The sequence below is a fragment of the Brachycentrus maculatus genome, unplaced genomic scaffold (genome assembly GCF_059751285.1).
Source record: "Brachycentrus maculatus isolate JH-2025_06_01 unplaced genomic scaffold, ASM5975128v1 h1tg002168l, whole genome shotgun sequence".
Lineage (NCBI taxonomy): Eukaryota > Metazoa > Arthropoda > Insecta > Trichoptera > Brachycentridae > Brachycentrus > Brachycentrus maculatus.
Genome location: NW_028282682.1, coordinates 1 through 21,467, shown reverse-complemented (window position 1 = coordinate 21,467; position 21,467 = coordinate 1). Strand labels below are relative to the sequence as shown.

The 21,467-nt window shown below is 37.1% G+C and overlaps 1 pseudogene; it reads right to left on the bottom strand.

The window, feature by feature from the left end:
- Nucleotides 1–206: 206 nt before the first annotated feature.
- LOC148298347 (uncharacterized) lies at nucleotides 207–8,515 on the bottom strand (annotated as a pseudogene).
- Between the last annotated feature and the right edge of the window lie 12,952 nt (nucleotides 8,516–21,467).

Sequence of the window (21,467 nt, the reverse complement as noted above, 5' to 3'; positions counted from 1 at the left end):
AACAGAAGATCACAATTTATACAATTATGATGATCACAAATAAGACCCACATTAGCCAGTAGTTGTTGATTTGGAAGTATTGGAAGCTTAAGGAATACATGGAAGCGAAGCACATGCTACAGTGATCATAAATTGCACTGAATATTCTAATGGTTACTTGTGAGGATTAGGTACACTTTTATAATAAACTTCTTGCGAGCTTTCCCTTACAGGCTGTCATCGAGGTGGGCTAGGGGGTCATCATCTTTGGCGGAGGAAATTACTGGGCTGCTGTAATTTTGAGGGATGTTATTTCCGGTGTTGTAGGGTTGTGACGGGCCGTAATTTTGTTGTTGTTGTTGGGGATAGCCCTGCTGCGGGTAACCCTGTTGTTGGTAACCCTGCTGGGGGTAGCCCTGCTGTGGGTAACCTTGTTGTTAGTAACCCTGTGGTGGGTAGCCCTGTTGAACTGAATCACTTGGATAAGGACTCTGATAGGGATTATCAGAGCTAGTAGCAAACATTTCGACATTATTACTCATCTTTCAGTACAAACTATATTTTAATTATTACTTGCATCATAAAGAAAGCAACATGAAAACATCTCCAAATAATCAATAATAAAATCACAATAAATATTAAAAAAGCCATAAACATTACTTATTAAAATTAAACAATTAATTGCAATAGTAATTGTAATCAACAAACATCAATTTCAGTGCATATAAATAATATAATTGAAGAATCACACAATTCGAAATGTTACTATATATTGAATAAAATGCAGGAAAAGACAGACAAAATAAGCATTGATTATTTATGTCATGACTATATTGAGGCGGTCTCTCGCTTTGAAGAGCTTATCGAGATCATTGCGAGAGATCCCTATGAAATTGAGACTATAATGTCTACACTGGCATGAGGGAGCAATTAAAAAAAACAGCATTCTCCGAACTTTAAGAAGGGACTAATAAACTGTCGAGTATTCATTTTCACGTTTTTCGGATTATTGAAGATTAATTGTCAACTTATTTGCTTGTCGCCTAATCTAACTCGCATTTGCAGGCCAAAAACTACTATTTGCTTGTGGTGTTGTGCACAAATAAGATACTCCCTAAATGGCGGAAGTAAATTAAGTTTGCGAGTAAGATTCTTGTTAAGGAAATTACGATTTAGGGCACTTTTGAACAATGAGATGATTATTTGCGTGACTAGAATTTAAATCTTATTCTTTAGCCATCAAAAAAAAATATAAGGACTCTTTAACAAATCAGAAAGATTTCCAAAGAATTGTTTGATCGCAGGAAGTTTTATGAGGCTTTGGTTTAGTATTAATGCGCAATGGCATCTCCTTTTCTGTATGAAAATTACTCAGAAAGGGCAGTACTCTATGCCAACTCTTCAGCCTGCCTATTCTAAATGAGAGCCTACCATTCGTCAGTCAAATATGCTGATATTTCTGTTCGTTTAGATGCAGATACGCAAAGGCCTATGCTAAGAAAATATTTTCACTCCTTTAAATTCAGAAATCATGTAGATTCCCCCTCTGCTAATAAACTTATACATGAAAATTCCAGCTGACGAGTTCGCAAAGCTCTACAAAAAGTATACAATATATTTGGCGAACTCTATTGGGCAATTCGATTGGAACTAATTCTTTGCTCATAATGAAAACTCACGCAATTAATGCTACTTTGGCGAGTATCAATCTTAAAAAATTCAAATTCAAAAAGTCAACGGCAATCTTGTTTACTACGCAAAGAAGGGATATTTAACCTTACGAGCTTTTGTTAGTGAAGAAGCCGATTGTCTTTATGAAATATGCCTACGTCGAAACAGAAAATGAGGTTTTTGATGAATTTTAGAGATATTTAATACTGTAAAAATCCTTCATGAAAGCTATATAATTCCTGACAGACGACCACTTAAAATAATAAAAATAAGACTAATCAGACTGTCTGAAGAGGAAAAAATATAAAATTGCTCAAATATTTTACGGATAAAAAAAACCTAAATAAACAATCTACGATGGTAAGGGTATCGGTATATGGCCTGACATATTTATTGCTCACAAAAGTGTTAACCAAATTGCTCCTTTCTCATTAATCGAAATGCTCTGTGTATTTCTTCAGTCAAAAGTATACCTGACGGATCTGCACTTACTCTTGATTATGCTTGCATGTAATTAGGAACTGAGCGAAGAAGTTTTTTAAAAAGGTTTTATGGCATCGATTGTTAGTGCCGGGTGTGCAAATGGGAAATATGGCCCAAAAATCTCGGTAATTTTATGTAAGTCACTCAATTAATCTAAAATCTCAAAAATTTAAAAATGCTGAAACAGTTAATGTGGGCTGCCGAAGAGAAGTACACTCTTTTTTCGAACGAAGAAGGATCCGAAGCATTCAATATGAAAAAATTGTCTACATTGTCTAAATTTTTACAAATTATCGACAAATAACCGCATTGGGAGGATATTTGCAACTTAATAGTTTTATTAAAGAGAAAGAAAGGAGAAAGGGTGAAGAAAATGATTGAAACAGCAGTGGGAAAGGCAATTTCACGATTCCTCAAAATTTCTCACGAAAATGCAATCAATCTTATTGATAAATTCCTCTGAATAAAATAAATTAGCACCAAAATATTCATATGTTCTTTTCGAACAAACAATAAAATTAATTTAAGACAAAAAATACGATTTGCATTATTGGTCAAAATTCCGTTTAATTAATTCAATAAAATCAAAATTAAATCTGCGTCACATATTATACTATTTAGAGAAAATAAAATTATCAATGAAGCCAAATAAGACATCAAAGAACTAACCAAAAGGGATTAAAACAAATACAACAGCAAGCAAGGTTCAGAAGTAATCTCTCCCATCAGAACTGAATAAAACAAAAACAGTCGCACCTCAAACTGTAAAAAAACCCGTAGGATCCTCCGAAATAAAGACGACCTAAAAAACAATATCGAGTAGTGTGATTGATAGTCCAACTAAAATTAATAAGACGAATTCACAAAGCTCAATAACATCAGCTACGAATAAATTAGGAACTCCAAAAACTGATAATAAATCTACTATCTCATTAAATAGTGCGAAAAGAGTTGGAACAACAACTCCAGGTACGCAGGCTAAAACAAACGTTAATAGTAAAAATCTGAATGTGAATAATTCTACGAAAAAGCAAGGAAAAGGAGGGGCATCGAATTCAGAAACTTTAATAAAAACTTAGAAAAAAACTAGTTTAATTGAAAAAGTAAAGGAAGAAGAAAAAGAAGAGATCAAATAATAGTAGAATACAGATAAAAAATAAGAATAAAAGATTTAATAAGACGTCAAGGAAGGAGATGAAGAAAAAACAAAATAAAATGGCGAAAATACTTAAAATATTGAAGGTGAATAACTGTCTGAATAGAAGGCTGAAGAAAAAACTGAAGAAATTGTATATGAGGAACGAACTGAGGAAGTAGTTAATGAAGAAAAAATTGAAGAGAAAGCGGAAGAAGTCGTAAATGAAGATCCGAATGAAGAACAAAAAGAAGAAGTCACAGTCTAAGAGCAGACTGAAGAGAAAACCGAAGAAGTCCCTGTCGAGGAAGTTGCAATTGTAGAGCCTAGAGAAGAAAAGGCTGAGAAAGTCGCAGTCTAAGGTCCCACTGAAGAAAAGGCTGAAGAAGTCGTTGTCGAAGAGCCGACTGAAGAGAAAACAGAAGAAGTTGCAGTCTAAGAGCCGACTGAAGAGAAGGCTGAAGAAGTTGCAGTCTCAGAGCCGACTGAAGAGAAAACAGAAGTTGTAATCTAAGAGCCGACTGAAGAGAAAACAGAAGAAGTTGCAGTCTCAGAGCCGACTGAAACGAAGGCTGAAGAAGTCGCTGTCAAAGAACCGACTGAAGAAAAGGCTGAAGAAGTCGTTGTCTAAGAGCCGACTGAAGAGAAGGCTGAAGAAGTTGCAGTCTCAGAGCCGACTGAAGAGAAAACAGAAGAAGTTGCAGTCTCAGAGCCGACTGAAGAGAAGGCTGAAGAAGTCGCTGTCAAAGAACCGACTGAAGAGAAAACCGAAGAAGTTGCTGCCGAGGAAGTTGCAATTGTAGAGCCTAGAGAAGAAAAGGCTGAGAAAGTCGCAGTCTAAGGTCCCACTGAAGAAAAGGCTGAAGAAGTCTTTGTCGAAGAGCCGACTGAAGAGAAAACAGAAGTTGCAGTCTAAGAGCCGACTGAAGAGAAAACAGAAGTTGCAGTCTAAGAGCCGACTGAAGAGAAAACAGAAGTTGCAGTCTAAGAGCCGACTGAAGAGAAAACAGAAGAAGTTGCAGTCTCAGAGCCGACTGAAGAGAAAACAGAAGTTGCAATCTAAGAGCCGACTGAAGAGAAAACAGAAGTTGCAGTCTAAGAGCCGACTGAAGAGAAAACAGAAGAAGTTGCAGTCTCAGAGCCGACTGAAGAGAAAACAGAAGAAGTTGCAGTCTCAGAGCCGACTGAAGAGAAAACAGAAGAAGTTGCAGTCTAAGAGCCGACTGAAGAGAAAACAGAAGAAGTTGCAGTCTCAGAGCCGACTGAAGAGAAAACAGAAGTTGCAATCTAAGAGCCGACTGAAGAGAAAACAGAAGTTGCAGTCTAAGAGCCGACTGAAGAGAAAACAGAAGAAGTTGCAGTCTCAGAGCCGACTGAAGAGAAAACAGAAGAAGTTGCAGTCTCAGAGCCGACTGAAGAGAAAACAGAAGAAGTTGCAGTCTCAGAGCCGACTGAAGAGAAAACAGAAGAAGTTGCAGTCTCAGAGCCGACTGAAGAGAAAACAGAAGAAGTTGCAGTCTAAGAGCCGACTGAAGAGAAAACAGAAGAAGTTGCAGTCTCAGAGCCGACTGAAGAGAAAACAGAAGTTGCAATCTAAGAGCCGACTGAAGAGAAAACAGAAGTTGCAGTCTAAGAGCCGACTGAAGAGAAAACAGAAGAAGTTGCAGTCTCAGAGCCGACTGAAGAGAAAACAGAAGAAGTTGCAGTCTCAGAGCCGACTGAAGAGAAAACAGAAGAAGTTGCAGTCTCAGAGCCGACTGAAGAGAAAACAGAAGAAGTTGCAGTCTCAGAGCCGAATGAAGAGAAAACAGAAGAAGTTGCAGTCTCAGAGCCGACTGAAGAGAAAACAGAAGAAGTTGCAGTCTCAGAGCCGACTGAAGAGAAAACAGAAGAAGTTGCAGTCTCAGAGCCGACTGAAGAGAAAACAGAAGTTGCAGTCTAAGAGCCGACTGAAGAGAAAACAGAAGAAGTTGCAGTCTCAGAGCCGACTGAAGAGAAAACAGAAGAAGTTGCAGTCTCAGAGCCGACTGAAGAGAAAACAGAAGAAGTTGCAGTCTCAGAGCCGACTGAAGAGAAAACAGAAGAAGTTGCAGTCTCAGAGCCGACTGAAGAGAAAACAGAAGAAGTTGCAGTCTCAGAGCCGACTGAAGAGAAAACAGAAGAAGTTGCAGTCTCAGAGCCGACTGAAGAGAAAACAGAAGAAGTTGCAGTCTCAGAGCCGAATGAAGAGAAAACAGAAGAAGTTGCAGTCTCAGAGCCGACTGAAGAGAAAACAGAAGAAGTTGCAGTCTCAGAGCCGACTGAAGAGAAAACAGAAGCTGCAATCTAAGAGCCGACTGAAGAGAAAACAGAAGTTGCAGTCTAAGAGCCGACTGAAGAGAAAACAGAAGAAGTTGCAGTCTCAGAGCCGACTGAAGAGAAAACAGAAGAAGTTGCAGTCTCAGAGCCGACTGAAGAGAAAACAGAAGTTGCAGTCTAAGAGCCGACTGAAGAGAAAACAGAAGAAGTTGCAGTCTAAGAGCCGACTGAAGAGAAAACAGAAGAAGTTGCAGTCTCAGAGCCGACTGAAGAGAAAACAGAAGTTGCAGTCTAAGAGCCGACTGAAGAGAAAACAGAAGAAGTTGCAGTCTCAGAGCCGACTGAAGAGAAAACAGAAGAAGTTGCAGTCTCAGAGCCGACTGAAGAGAAAACAGAAGAAGTTGCAGTCTCAGAGCCGACTGAAGAGAAAACAGAAGAAGTTGCAGTCTAAGAGCCGACTGAAGAGAAAACAGAAGAAGTTGCAGTCTCAGAGCCGACTGAAGAGAAAACAGAAGAAGTTGCAGTCTCAGAGCCGACTGAAGAGAAAACAGAAGAAGTTGCAGTCTAAGAGCCGACTGAAGAGAAAACAGAAGAAGTTGCAGTCTCAGAGCCGACTGAAGAGAAAACAGAAGTTGCAGTCTAAGAGCCGACTGAAGAGAAAACAGAAGAAGTTGCAGTCTCAGAGCCGACTGAAGAGAAAACAGAAGAAGTTGCAGTCTCAGAGCCGACTGAAGAGAAAACAGAAGTTGCAGTCTAAGAGCCGACTGAAGAGAAAACAGAAGAAGTTGCAGTCTCAGAGCCGACTGAAGAGAAAACAGAAGAAGTTGCAGTCTCAGAGCCGACTGAAGAGAAAACAGAAGTTGCAGTCTAAGAGCCGACTGAAGAGAAAACAGAAGAAGTTGCAGTCTCAGAGCCGACTGAAGAGAAAACAGAAGAAGTTGCAGTCTCAGAGCCGACTGAAGAGAAAACAGAAGAAGTTGCAGTCTCAGAGCCGACTGAAGAGAAAACAGAAGTTGCAGTCTCAGAGCCGACTGAAGAGAAAACAGAAGAAGTTGCAGTCTAAGAGCCGACTGAAGAGAAAACAGAAGAAGTTGCAGTCTCAGAGCCGACTGAAGAGAAAACAGAAGAAGTTGCAGTCTAAGAGCCGACTGAAGAGAAAACAGAAGAAGTTGCAGTCTCAGAGCCGACTGAAGAGAAAACAGAAGAAGTTGCAGTCTCAGAGCCGACTGAAGAGAAAACAGAAGTTGCAATCTAAGAGCCGACTGAAGAGAAAACAGAAGTTGCAGTCTAAGAGCCGACTGAAGAGAAAACAGAAGAAGTTGCAGTCTCAGAGCCGACTGAAGAGAAAACAGAAGAAGTTGCAGTCTCAGAGCCGACTGAAGAGAAAACAGAAGAAGTTGCAGTCTCAGAGCCGACTGAAGAGAAAACAGAAGAAGTTGCAGTCTCAGAGCCGACTGAAGAGAAAACAGAAGAAGTTGCAGTCTCAGAGCCGACTGAAGAGAAAACAGAAGAAGTTGCAGTCTCAGAGCCGACTGAAGAGAAAACAGAAGAAGTTGCAGTCTCAGAGCCGACTGAAGAGAAAACAGAAGTTGCAGTCTAAGAGCCGACTGAAGAGAAAACAGAAGAAGTTGCAGTCTCAGAGCCGACTGAAGAGAAAACAGAAGAAGTTGCAGTCTCAGAGCCGACTGAAGAGAAAACAGAAGAAGTTGCAGTCTCAGAGCCGACTGAAGAGAAAACAGAAGAAGTTGCAGTCTCAGAGCCGACTGAAGAGAAAACAGAAGAAGTTGCAGTCTCAGAGCCGACTGAAGAGAAAACAGAAGAAGTTGCAGTCTCAGAGCCGACTGAAGAGAAAACAGAAGTTGCAGTCTAAGAGCCGACTGAAGAGAAAACAGAAGAAGTTGCAGTCTAAGAGCCGACTGAAGAGAAAACAGAAGTTGCAGTCTAAGAGCCGACTGAAGAGAAAACAGAAGAAGTTGCAGTCTAAGAGCCGACTGAAGAGAAAACAGAAGTTGCAGTCTAAGAGCCGACTGAAGAGAAAACAGAAGAAGTTGCAGTCTCAGAGCCGACTGAAGAGAAAACAGAAGAAGTTGCAGTCTCAGAGCCGACTGAAGAGAAAACAGAAGTTGCAATCTAAGAGCCGACTGAAGAGAAAACAGAAGTTGCAGTCTAAGAGCCGACTGAAGAGAAAACAGAAGAAGTTGCAGTCTCAGAGCCGACTGAAGAGAAAACAGAAGAAGTTGCAGTCTCAGAGCCGACTGAAGAGAAAACAGAAGAAGTTGCAGTCTAAGAGCCGACTGAAGAGAAAACAGAAGAAGTTGCAGTCTCAGAGCCGACTGAAGAGAAAACAGAAGTTGCAGTCTAAGAGCCGACTGAAGAGAAAACAGAAGAAGTTGCAGTCTAAGAGCCGACTGAAGAGAAAACAGAAGTTGCAGTCTAAGAGCCGACTGAAGAGAAAACAGAAGAAGTTGCAGTCTAAGAGCCGACTGAAGAGAAAACAGAAGAAGTTGCAGTCTCAGAGCCGACTGAAGAGAAAACAGAAGAAGTTGCAGTCTAAGAGCCGACTGAAGAGAAAACAGAAGAAGTTGCAGTCTCAGAGCCGACTGAAGAGAAAACAGAAGAAGTTGCAGTCTCAGAGCCGACTGAAGAGAAAACAGAAGTTGCAATCTAAGAGCCGACTGAAGAGAAAACAGAAGAAGTTGCAGTTTCAGAGCCGACTGAAGAGAAGGCTGAAGAAGTCGCTGTCAAAGAACCGACTGAAGAGAAAACCGAAGAAGTTGCTGCCGAGGAAGTTGCAATTGTAGAGCCTAGATTAGAAAAGGCTGAGAAAGTCGCAGTCTAAGGTCCCACTGAAGAAAAGGCTGAAGAAGTCGTTGTCGAAGAGCCGACTGAAGAGAAAACAGAAGAAGTTGCAGTCTCAGAGCCGACTGAAGAGAAAACAGAAGAAGTTGCAGTCTAAGAGCCGACTGAAGAGAAAACAGAAGAAGTTGCAGTCTTAGAGCCGACTGAAGAGAAAACAGAAGAAGTTGCAGTCTCAGAGCCGACTGAAGAGAAAACAGAAGAAGTTGCAGTCTCAGAGCCGACTGAAGAGAAAACAGAAGAAGTTGCAGTCTCAGAGCCGACTGAAGAGAAGGCTGAAGAAGTCGCTGTCAAAGAGCCGACTGAAGAGAAAACCGAAGAAGTTGCTGCCGAGGAAGTTGCAATTGTAGAGCCTAGAGAAGAAAAGGCTGAGAAAGTCGCAGTCTAAGGTCCCACTGAAGAAAAGGCTGAAGAAGTCGTTGTCGAAGAGCCGACTGAAGAGAAAACAGAAGAAGTTGCAGTCTTAGAGCCGACTGAAGAGAAAACAGAAGAAGTTGCAGTCTAAGAGCCGACTGAAGAGAAAACAGAAGAAGTTGCAGTCTCAGAGCCGACTGAAGAGAAAACAGAAGAAGTTGCAGTCTTAGAGCCGACTGAAGAGAAAACAGAAGAAGTTGCAGTCTCAGAGCCGACTGAAGAGAAAACAGAAGAAGTTGCAGTCTCAGAGCCGACTGAAGAGAAAACAGAAGAAGTTGCAGTCTAAGAGCCGACTGAAGAGAAAACAGAAGAAGTTGCAGTCTCAGAGCCGACTGAAGAGAAAACAGAAGAAGTTGCAGTCTCAGAGCCGACTGAAGAGAAAACAGAAGAAGTTGCAGTCTCAGAGCCGACTGAAGAGAAGGCTGAAGAAGTCGCTGTCAAAGAACCGACTGAAGAGAAAACCGAAGAAGTTGCTGCCGAGGAAGTTGCAATTGTAGAGCCTAGAGAAGAAAAGGCTGAGAAAGTCGCAGTCTAAGGTCCCACTGAAGAAAAGGCTGAAGAAGTCGTTGTCGAAGAGCCGACTGAAGAGAAAACAGAAGAAGTTGCAGTCTAAGAGCCGACTGAAGAGAAAACAGAAGAAGTTGCAGTCTAAGAGCCGACTGAAGAGAAGTCTGAAGAAGTCGCTGTCGAAGAGCCGACTGAAGAGAAAACAGAAGAAGTTGCAGTCTCAGAGCCGACTGAAGAGATGGCTGAAGAAGTCGCTGTCGAAAAACAAACTGACAAGATAACAGAAGAAGTCGCAGTCGAAAAAGTCCCATTTAACGAGCCGAAGAAATAAAAAGTTATAGCAATTTATATATAAGTCCCAACTGCAGAATCAGCTCCAGATGTCACAGTTCACTAAACAGTTATATTTGAACAATTAACATCAATTCAGGTCTAAGAAACCGCTGTTTATCAACAAACTCGATATGTTTCAAATGCTTAAGAACTAGTTTTATCTTCACCAACGGAGTTTTAACATGAAACAGAAGGTATCATTTTAGCTTCTTCCCCTATTGAGCCAACATAAGAGTTATTTCCTAAAGAATAATCCCGATCTTCTCACTAACCCTTATCTTTACCCACCCACTAATCCACGAGTATCCAAGCTCCAATCTTCCCATTATTTAACACGATAAAATAACCCTCATAATTATCAACTCACACTAACTTTATACACCCTTAATAAACTTCCTTTAACTTTCCTCAATCTTCATAAGCTTTACCCCAGAAATAATCCCAAAAATTCTAAAATGCAAATACTATTTCTCCCGTTCTCGTTAACTAAGAAAAAGTTATCTCAATACAAACTGAAAATGCTGTAAAGGATATCAAAAAGATTGCAATCGAGGAAAAGCCAGTCAAATCGAAGAAAAAAACTGAAAATCTTTAGAAGTCAGAATCATCCAAACAAATTATCGATATAAAATCAGAAGCTATAACTGTGAGCAAATAAAATTTGGCAATTTCACAGTCAAAGTTGGCTTAGTCATTGCCAAAAAATTCTGAGTCAACAAGCTTAATTAAAAAACCAAATGAAAAAAAGAAAACTGAAGATATAAAATAAACTTCCAAGAATTTAGAAAATTAAAAGCCACTTCCTAAAAAGTCCAACAAAAAATAAAGTCAGAAAATAAGCGAAGGCCTCAATGAATCGATAGAATCTCCGGTTTAGTCGACTTAAAGACCATTGGACATAAACAAACAAATAAATAAAGACATTAAATCACCAACAAAGTAAAGAGCTGCCCCTGAAGAGGAAAAGACTTGTTGCCAGCTCATCTGAGAAACAATCTCTGATATGAGTAATCGATAATATAAATAAATTGGCTCTTTTTTTATTAAATAATTGATATAATATTGACATATCACTCGTTATTTGTGATATCCTCGACAAGAACCTGTCCTGGATATGAACTCTTAAACTATGATAAGCTCAATCTTATTTTCAGATCTGGATGTCCTCCTCCCATCCAAAAGCATTGTGGTTTCAATTTCTACAATTTCTCACTAATGACAATAGGTATTCTATTATAATCTGGAGTATACATTGTTTTCAGTAAAATAGGTGTAACTGAGTTATGGCCGTATCCTGTTAAATTCTCTTGTTAAGCTTCGACTAATCTAAAGTGAAAGTAAGTCTTAGAAGCCTTATTTTCAGGAGTATGTTTTTGCTGCCATGAACGAATTATTTTATTCAGTTTTTATGTGTTCATTTTAGTCGTATACTGGACAATTAATCCCACATATTTCGGATAGAAATCGCCAGTATATTTCGCATCGTATGCTGTATTCTAAAGAATGATCGTCTTGCACAGATAATCAATAGATGGCGCTTATAGGATGCTTCGTCGTTACTATAAAGTTTTGGTGTAGTAGTTGCTATCTGCAATGACCATACTGAAACTACGATAAAATGAAAGTTCATTTACCTTTTTAGGTTTAGTTGCACTGCCCATTAGTAAAATCGGAGGCAAGTCAGTTTTTGCTATTCGTTTGCTTATTTGTAATTCTTTATTGTGTGATTCATATGTTAGTGCAGCATTTATTGTGCGTGTGATTCAAGAGAAATTGCAAAAGTATGGCAAATCTGATTAAATTTCTATTCTAATATATGCATTGAATTAAATTAAATTAAATTGCATTAAATGTTATTGTATTGTGAGTAAATATTATGCTCGCTACCATTATATATTTATGGGTTTCATAATGGGGGATAATCAAGCAGTTTGTAATGCTTTGAGTATTTCTCTGTTGATTTCAAGATATCTGGCTGACCAAGGCGCCGTGGTATTACAGTGGCTGGGCTTCAACATAATAGGCCTCATCATTTATCTATCCTCATGCAGGAGAATGTGGCAATGAACAACATAGCCCGGGAACTCGATCAAATGCTTTTCGGAGATATCAAAAAAGCCTTATGCGCAAGCAGCAGCTTAGCTTCCAACAGCCATCAATGCGAGTGGGAATGTCGTCTTTGCCCATCTTATTCTAATTCTTCCAAAGGCATGAGCTGGAACCCAATATGTATCTTTCCATCCATCGTGAGCAGGTGGCAGATAAGTACTCGTAACGTCATCGCAGACATATTTGTATCTGAGGTTTGTATCTGTAGGTTTCCAGTTACAAGCCTCGTCTGCAGCCGTAAAACCGTATTTTGTTGCGCATTAATTGTCAGCGACAGTGCATGTGGCCATTACGTCAATGCCAGAGACTTTATTCGCGTCAACTGTGTGCTCATTTGCAAAGCCGTGGAAGAAATGTTAGAATTATGTTCCAATTAAGGCTTTTATTTATGTGCATGCCTTAGCATCCGTATCGTATTTTGCGCCTATCGAAGTTGCATTTGCTTGGGCTCGGAAGAAGTCCAATTTGTAGTACGGACATTGAAGATCATTGTTGTAGAGTCTCAAGGTGCCGTAATCAATAACTTGGAACTGGACCAAATGTATGTGCATTGGGTGACCAAATTACATGACGTTGATGTAATACCAATCTTCCACAGTTCCGATTTCAGGATTCTAACTGAGTCCATGATGCATTCGAATATGTCCATTTATGCCAAACTCTCCAGGTTCCTCTGCATCATGATCCCAATCTAATGTCCTCATTCTCTTCACTTTGATGTCACTGTCGGGGATTCCTCTGAGATCAATGAATTCCACGGGTAAACTTGCAACAGTCTTGATTCCTCCTGCGTTTCCAGGAACAATATTGAATTGAGTCAATTTAAGCAGGTCGAACGTCGCCGCATCATAACCAGATACCAGTTCATCTTGTAAAATGTAGACTGTAGTCGCTGTGGCAGGTAGACTCGAAAAGTCGATGAGGATATCTATTCTCTCTGCATTTGTTAGGAAGATTTTAGAAACACTATTTACTGGCGTCTTTCTCAGAGAGCTATCTCCCCCGATCACTGTGAATGGAATTTGAGTATGACAAAGAGGAGAGCCTGGTGCTGCGGCTGTGCAGTCATAAACAAGATTTAGGCCTGCATATTATATTGCGTAATCACCGTTTAAGAGAGCGATTCGATAAGTGGAAGATTTTTCAAGATCAGCGTAGGGAAGTTCAGTCGCAACTTTTCCAGAAATGCAAGCAGTGCAGGCATTTGATCCTTTGTCTGTACAAGAAGCTTAACAGTCCAAAACAAGGGTCTTTCGATCAGATCCCTTGCCGAAGACGTTAGAACCATAAAGATACACTAGCTTTTCATAGTCGCCTGTTGGCAAGAGCGCTTCAACTGTTGGATCTCTCAATAAATAGAAACCATGAAGGCCAACTCTAACATTCATGCTGGTAACTCCCATAGAGTGATCGTGATACCAAAGAGTGCCAGGCTGTTGACGATTAGGATAGACATTCACTCGAATGGACTGTTTGAATATTTGCAAGTTGCTGAGAAGGGGGTTATCAAAGGTTGTGCCCAAAGCCTTGAAGTACTCATTTGTACTGCTTGCAGAGTAGCATCCCAGCCCTATGTTACCTCTGTTGTCAAACCAAGATTGAGGATTTCCATCGAAGGCAGGCCTAACATCGAGACCATGGATATGTGGGTTTACGGGATGTGTAAATAATCCAGTAGTCACCTTTTTTTTAGAAAATCGGGGAGTCCCATGAGATGTGGGATCGAAATGGGTCTTTTATTTCCATGAGCATGATTTGGCATCTCGAACGCAAAGATCAGTGTGTTTTGTGACATCATCATCATAGCAATAATTTTCGGTGTAGCTCTTTGCATCATAGAGTCTTGTTGCGAACTCTTGGGTGATGGTAATGTTGTTAATCCAAACAACAGTCGTCTCCTCATTAACAGTCAGATCGAAGGCTGGGCCTGGGTTTGAGCATAGAGTGAAGGCATCTTCACATGTTCCTGTCCATTATCTGACCCATCCACAATACCTGATTCTTAGCGTTTCTGCATCCCCGGCATTAATGGTCAATGCTTGGCCCTAGATCGTGCTGACTAAGTAGGTCTTCATCAGATCAGCCTTATGAGTCTAGATCCAGGTCGCCAGAGGAGTTCCATCAGGCATCGTCTTATCATGGGGCAGGGATTTTTTCAAAGAGTAATAAGCAGGGCAGTAGGCATAGAAATTATACTCCAGGTTTTAAATAATCTTAACTGGAGTGAACTGGTATTAGAACTGCGCGCTGAAGGAAACGGCGAATAAGCACATTATCAATAGAGTCCCTGAGAGGACCGCTGGCTTGTGGTGCATTGATCTTACTTAAACTGTATAAATCTTACCATAAGTGCAGAAATATATAGTAAAAATTTGCAGTTATTCTCAAAATGATCACTGTGGCTTATGTGATTTTTTTTAGCGAACAAACAAGATAAAACTGTTCGAGTTTGGACTTTAAAGATTGATTTTGTTGCTTACTGTTGAAGATATATTTAAAATTCTAAAGATTATCATATTTTCTGTTTTGAAGCAATAATTAGAGGCTGAAGTTAGAGAAGAACAGTCTAAAAGAGTTGTGGCTGTCATAAGTATGTTGTTTTTTCATTGTTTATATATTTTTTATGCTTGAATACCTTGAAATGGGTTTTCAAACCACAAATTACGAAAATGCCAAGAAAGTAACCAGGCTATTGGCGAGCAGAATTGTTCTTGCAAAATTATCAAAGTTATCGACAGTGTTTATATATATACATAAATGTATGTATTAACTATTTATCATTTTCATCATCCACGAATATTAATATATAATCACTATTAAAATCAAAACCACACATATTATTGATTTTATAGTTACGCATTATTTATGTTAACACAAATATTGTATATATTAGTTAATTTATTAATTTAATAAGAAAGAGAATAATAAACAATAAATCACATATTTAGCGAAATTAATTACCTTGAACATATAACTTTATCGATTATCAAAGGGTTGAGTGATAGAGGTTCGTGCAGCGGACTATCTGCATCTTGCTTGCTCACTTTGGTTCCTCTTATTATTGTTTTTGGGGGGGACTAAAGGTTTGAGGCTGCAATTTAGTCGCTCTGATCTCAATTTCCTCTGAAAGAGTATTCAGCGGCTTTCATGAGCGATTGCAGGCCAATATCATACGGAAGCATATCTATTGGCAGGACCTGACATGCAAGGCTCAGAAATATAGGCAAGCCAGAAATTCTGTCTATTCTGGCTAGCTTCAACAAGGCAATGGCTCCTGGAGAAAACAAAATCCTAGTCATATCATTATGACCTCAGCATTAAAAAGTAATGAATGAAGGCAATGTAGACTCTGTCGGAATGAAGCCGACTTCATTGAGTGCAGTCGTTCAAGTAAATCTGAAGATGTGAGCCTTTCTGTCTGTAAGCTCACTCGAAAGTAGTCATGATTAAAGTGAGTTCTGGTGGCTCCTACGGCCTGGATCGCCACTGCAGAAGCTTCAGCTTTAGATTTGTTCGCTTAACCCTAGGAATTTGAGGGCCGAAAACATCATCAAAAGGAGCATGGATTTGGAGCTAAAATAGGAAGACACCTAACATAAACAGAACCATACGCAGCATGATATATGATTCTATTGTGTCACATGCTCCTTATATTTATTAATACCATATCATCATTAGACTCTCAACTAATAATTAAATTAAATCAATATTTATCAGAGTTAGTTTGTTAATATCGGATGTGATGTATTGTGTTATATTATATTATGCTATATTATATTTTTATGTTGTTTTTGCTATGTTATGTTAATTTTATATGTTAGTGTCGATCATAGATAATAGGAATTGAATTTCATTGTTAGGCAACTCCATTTTCCATTTTGCTAACTAAAACTGAAGGTAGAACCATTTCATTTCCTACTGAAAACATAACCTAAAACCTATTATCATAACATAGATAACATCCTATAATCATATAATCAGCATCCTTAAATTTTCAAACATAAAAAACATGACAAACAAATTCAATGCACAAATAAAATAGAAATTCATGCGAGATCTCCAAAATGCACAAGTAGACATCGATAACAACAGTGACCTCGAAGACTCAATCGGAGACTCCTACTACTAATCATAAAAGAAAAGAATGTAAGAAGCAATGCGATCTTTAAAGCTAAGCAAAAACACTGCTGTTCTAGATTAGATGAAATAAATAAAAGCCATGGAAGACCAATACATAGACTAATACCAAGATGAAGTCAGTTAGCTCCATAATATTATATCCAATAAGGAAAAAAATGTTATTGAGGAGTCAACGCTTTAAAAGATTAAAATTAAAGTATTCAATTAAAGTCGTATGATGAGTGTTGTTCTTGCGGATTAGGAAGTTGAGAAGGAAAAATAGAATAGTTTGAAGAAGAATGTGGTTGTTCATTCCAATGTGGAAATAGAACAGCAAAGGAAATAATTGGAAACTTAACAAAAATTGCAGATTAAGTTAGAAAATGCGAAAATTTAAAGGGAGGTTATTTCGATGGCGATCGAAGATTAATTATCGAAAAAGTATTAGATGAAAAAATTATCTGATTTCTTTGGAAAGAGGTTTTTTGAGCCAAAGATTGTGTGCCCAACTCAAAATAAGGTCAAAATTAAGATTGCTTCTGCGTCGCCTTGTCAAACTTTTAGTAGTTTAAAGCCATTGCCGAACATTTAACAGAATGTTTTGTCTAAAAATTCCCCTGAAATGGCAATGAGAAGAATACAAAAATCAAAGAAAACCAAATTAGTAGCAAGTTCAGTCACCCAAACACAGGTAAAAATAAAAAAAATAAACCCCTAAAACCCAGAAATTATTGAACTGTAACCATAAAAGCTACCATTTAACTAAAATGCCCACAAAATCTAAGCATTTTTCTTCAACTACCTAACAAAAATTCAAAGCATTTATAAAGTCATACAAACTCTGAGCAAATAGTTTAAACCGAAATTCATAAATTAATTCTAAACACAGCCATAGAACAATTATACAGATGATACCCAAAATCCTAACACTAACCCCCATAAATCAATCTCGAATTGCCTCCAAGTCATCGACACTCAAAATCTGAAACTAATCTCATTAACATTCTAAAAAATATCCGACACCAAAGGCCTATCACAATACCCAAACATCGAACAAATAGCATTACAATACAATAAACTAATAAACATAAATTAAATCGATCTATGCTCGAAGTTAATTCAACTAAATGTCAGCCATAACAAAATCAAATCGATTCAGTCATTAAAGAATTTAGACAAGCTACGAATTCTGAATGTTGAGTACAATCTAATTTAATAAATTGACCTTGAAGGAGGAGCTCTATAATTTTTGTATGCCGGATTCAACAATATACAGGTTATTACAAATTTAACAAAAAATAAATATCTGAAGAAATTGGCGATTAACAATAATAAGCTGCATTCGCTTTCAAATTTGAAATCATCTTGTCCGAATTAACAGCTGTATTACTTAGAGGAGATTCTTGCATATAAAAATTATCTGTAGAATTTGGATGGTATTGAGAATTGTGTGATGTTGCGGACATTAGATGTGAGGACAAACCGACTCTCTCAACTTTATTCGGATAATAATGACTTTATCTTTGTTTTCTTGAATAAGATGACCCTCAGTAACAACAGTCTGACCAAGATTTATAATATATTCCTCCCTTCCTTAGAGTAACTATATTTGGATAAGAATAAGCTTGAGGGGTAGGGGACAGGATTCATCTATTTCCCAGAACTGAAAGTGTTGAATCTTGACGACAATAAGCTGAATGGATTCAGCAATGTCTATTCGTTGATTCGGTATAGCCAGAATTTGGAGACTCTGAAATATGACAAAAATGACTATTTCTTGGAAGTCCGTGAGAAAGTTCGTGAGCTATATTAACACATAATTTATAGCAATTTCAACAAACTGTCGATATTGAATCAAAATCCATATGACATCGGCATTAAAAAGTACTACTAAGGCGCATATTCCTCTTACTTAGCAACAAGATCGCTTCTGCATCGAAGCAGCAACAACCTCCAAAAAATTCATCAAAAACTTATGTTCACAATCAAATAAACCAAACTGATTTCCACATTATAGGAGAATAAACATAAGATTAGTTAGACTGATTTGTTTGCAGTGCATAAGTCAGTCAGAAAGAGCTAAAGTTTGGGGGAAATTATCAATTTTTAAAACTTAAGCGATTATTCCTAGCAAGTTTTTACTACTAAAAAATCGATATTTTATTAGCATGATCAATATGTTAAAAAATTGAAGAAGAGCATCCATCGGATTTAATCCCTCTTCATCGCCAAAATCTATCGCAAAAACAAAAGAAAGGCCTATTTCATGAAAAATGCCAATCTCCTCAAACTTAAACTAAAACCACTCGAATCCTATGCATTCCAATTACAAATAAGAATGTGTATTGAATCGTTTAAATAACCCATCCACACAAACAACAAAAAGAATAAATAAGAATAAGCAGCAATCGTAATACAGAAATACTATCGAATGTACCGAATGCGCAAAAGATATCTAAAAATAATGAAAAAGTACAGGAAAAAGTAATAAGAATAGGAATAATTTCCAGAGCTTGATTTGTAATTTGGGGAGATGGAAACTTTTTAGATGGATTTAGTTGTGCCGGATTAGTTCAATTTTTAGGAGTATATTATCAAGCCGGAGATATTTTAAGTGCTGAAAAAGAAGTAAGAATAGCGAAATCAGGAGCAAGCAAGAAGAGGCAATCACAACAATAATGGTAACAATAACAACAACAATTAGAGAATGGTCAATAATTTTATGAATGCAAACTAATCCTAAGTTATAAACAATAATAGTAATAATAATAATCAGCAGAGAATGAGAAATACAACGAATACGCATAATGAGGAAGTATAGAAAATCATGAAGAATTGGAACATCACTAGAGAAGCCGCTGAGGCCCATTTAATGAAACAAAAGAAGAAAGATCGTCTCAAAAAAATGGATACTGATAAAAATATGAGTGCGACAGAAAGATACGCGAAATTCAAACAAAATCGATGATATAGATAGATACAATAAAACACAACACAAAATCATACCCTTAGAATACTCACAATCTAATTTACTTATAATGAAATGAAATATAAATCAAATAGTTTATTAAATCAAGAATAAAACTACAAATTCAAAGGCCATATGGCTTTGAGCATTTTTTATTCCGTAATGCTAGATTGCACTTTGTCGTAAAATATAGTTTCTACTAAGTTTATAGCTCCTGTTTCCAGGATGTTTCCAGGTTCGATTTCTTGCGAATATAGTTAATTTTATTTATTTTCAGTTTCTTACTGTTTTATTTTTAGCTGCTCGACTCATTATTCCTAAAAAGCGAATAACTATTTGTATTTCTATTTGAGTGTGTTTTATAAGCGCGTACAACATTCGGGCAATAACTAAATGAAGAACTCCTAATCTGACTTAAAGCACTATTTCTATTTTTACTTATCTATTCCAACAATGTTGATTTCAACTGTAAATCCAATACAGATATAGTACTATAATTTTTAGCCTTACTGAAAGAGTGAGAGTATAAATCTTTCTTTTCTTTCGAATGATATTTATTTCTCAGCATTGCTGTTAATTTCTTTCCTTTTTGAGTTATAAGTTAGAGTCTTTATTGATTCTGGTTATATTGCATTGTTTATAGCTCTAATTAAGTTGAGTAGTAATTGTTGATATCGCATATTGTTACTTTATTTTATAATTAGAGATGTTTAGGTATGTGCTATCTCTATGTTTTTGCTAGATTGTAAGTTTGGCGTTTTTGTTTGTCGGATAACTTTGATCTATTTTTTGTGAGTTAATGCGATATCTCGAGCCATGGGCCGAATGATTCGACCTTTGCATGACGGGTTGTTTTATTTTTATTATCGGTTATGATTGTTAGGAGCATATCATGAAAACTGTTTTGATACTCGTTGTCTTCTGTCGCATTCATTATGTTTAAGTATTGCTATAATATATAATAAAATAAAATTATTGGCATGTATATGTATATATTGTTTATTATTTGTTTCTGGGAGTGGCAAGACATATCAATATCAAAGCTACATAAACAGGAAGGGGAAGTCTTAACTAACTAACTCAATTTGATGAATGCCGGCTCATCATTTAACTGCCAACTCGACTCATTCGACTCATACTATTGTTCAAGACAGATTTAATTTCTTAAACTTTCTTCCTTCTTTCATTAATTTATTGAATTAGAATATCCTTCTCGTATTTTTTGTTGTTCAGAGTCGTTTAGAAATCTGCCATATTCATGACATATTCTTATGATACTGCTTTTTTATAATTTTTCCATTTCATTCGATAAGTGAACTATTTGCAGATGGCATTTTCTATTGCAAACCAGTGTTTTTTATGAATTTCTTACATGTTTAGGACTTTCTTGAACATTGCTTATTATTTTTAGAGTCTGTTTGATTACTATTTTAGGAGTCTTACAGAATTTTTACGTTATTCCAGCTCTTTGAAAAGTGCAGCTTTCTTTTTCTGGGCAATTTCATTCTTTTGTTCATATTCCCCTAATTTGGCTTGTTTCTAATTTCGAACTATTTCTAACTACTGCAGTAATAATTCTTTATTTTCTTATATCCTTTAGAGATCTTTTGCGAGCTGCATCGTTTATATTTTCAACCCTTATAATGAACTACTTAATTTTATTTTCTCCTATTCGTAGAATTTCTCGCATTTTTCATTAAGCTGCTAAAGATTGGCATAGAGTAGAATCGGCTTGATTCCAGATTTAAGCTTATTCTCCAAAAACTGGTAATACTCTTTCAAATAGGTTTATTTTTGAGAATTGTCTTACTTAAGCTTTTTTAGTTCATTGGTTAGGGTGTATAACTTCTTTTGTTATTTGCTGAATGCTTTATGAAATTCTTTGCTTTTGCATTACTATTAGAGAAGTTCGATTTCGAGTTACTTTTCATTGATGAGCATTTATTGATATTATTGATTGTTTTTTCGGAAATCGCAATCAATCATTTTTTAGGTAAGAGAATGTTATGTTTTAGAGAACTGTTGCTTAGAAGTTTGACGGGAAATCTGGCGGGAATTGTGATGGGAAGTGAAATGAGAGCCAAATGTTTGGTTATGGTTCGAGTAATGAGAACTCTTCATTAATACTATTTTATTTATTTATGTTTTATAATTGTTGCGAAATTAATAAATAAATATATTTGATTCAAATTAAAGGTTATTTATTAATCGTCAGAATAGAAAAAATCTCAAATGAAATGAAATGAAATGAAAGAAAATAAATAACCGAATCGAGAGTTTATTTCATAATTTTCAAGCCCATAGAATAGGGAGTAATTAGAAATTGAATTAAAGCAATTTGTGTGATTAAAAGAAAGAGAATATTTATAGCATATGTATTTGCAGGCGAAGATTACTCTAAAATAAATATCAATATTCAGGGTACTTTAGCTAAATTAGATAATGAAGATCTTTGTTTGAAAATTAATGAGAAGAGAACCGAACCAAAATGAGAAACATATTCTAAGAGAAAAGAATTTAATTGCTTCTCCTTCGCCAAGTGTGCGAAATTAGAAGTAACAAGAATAAATATCTTGAAGCTTATTGTAGTTTATA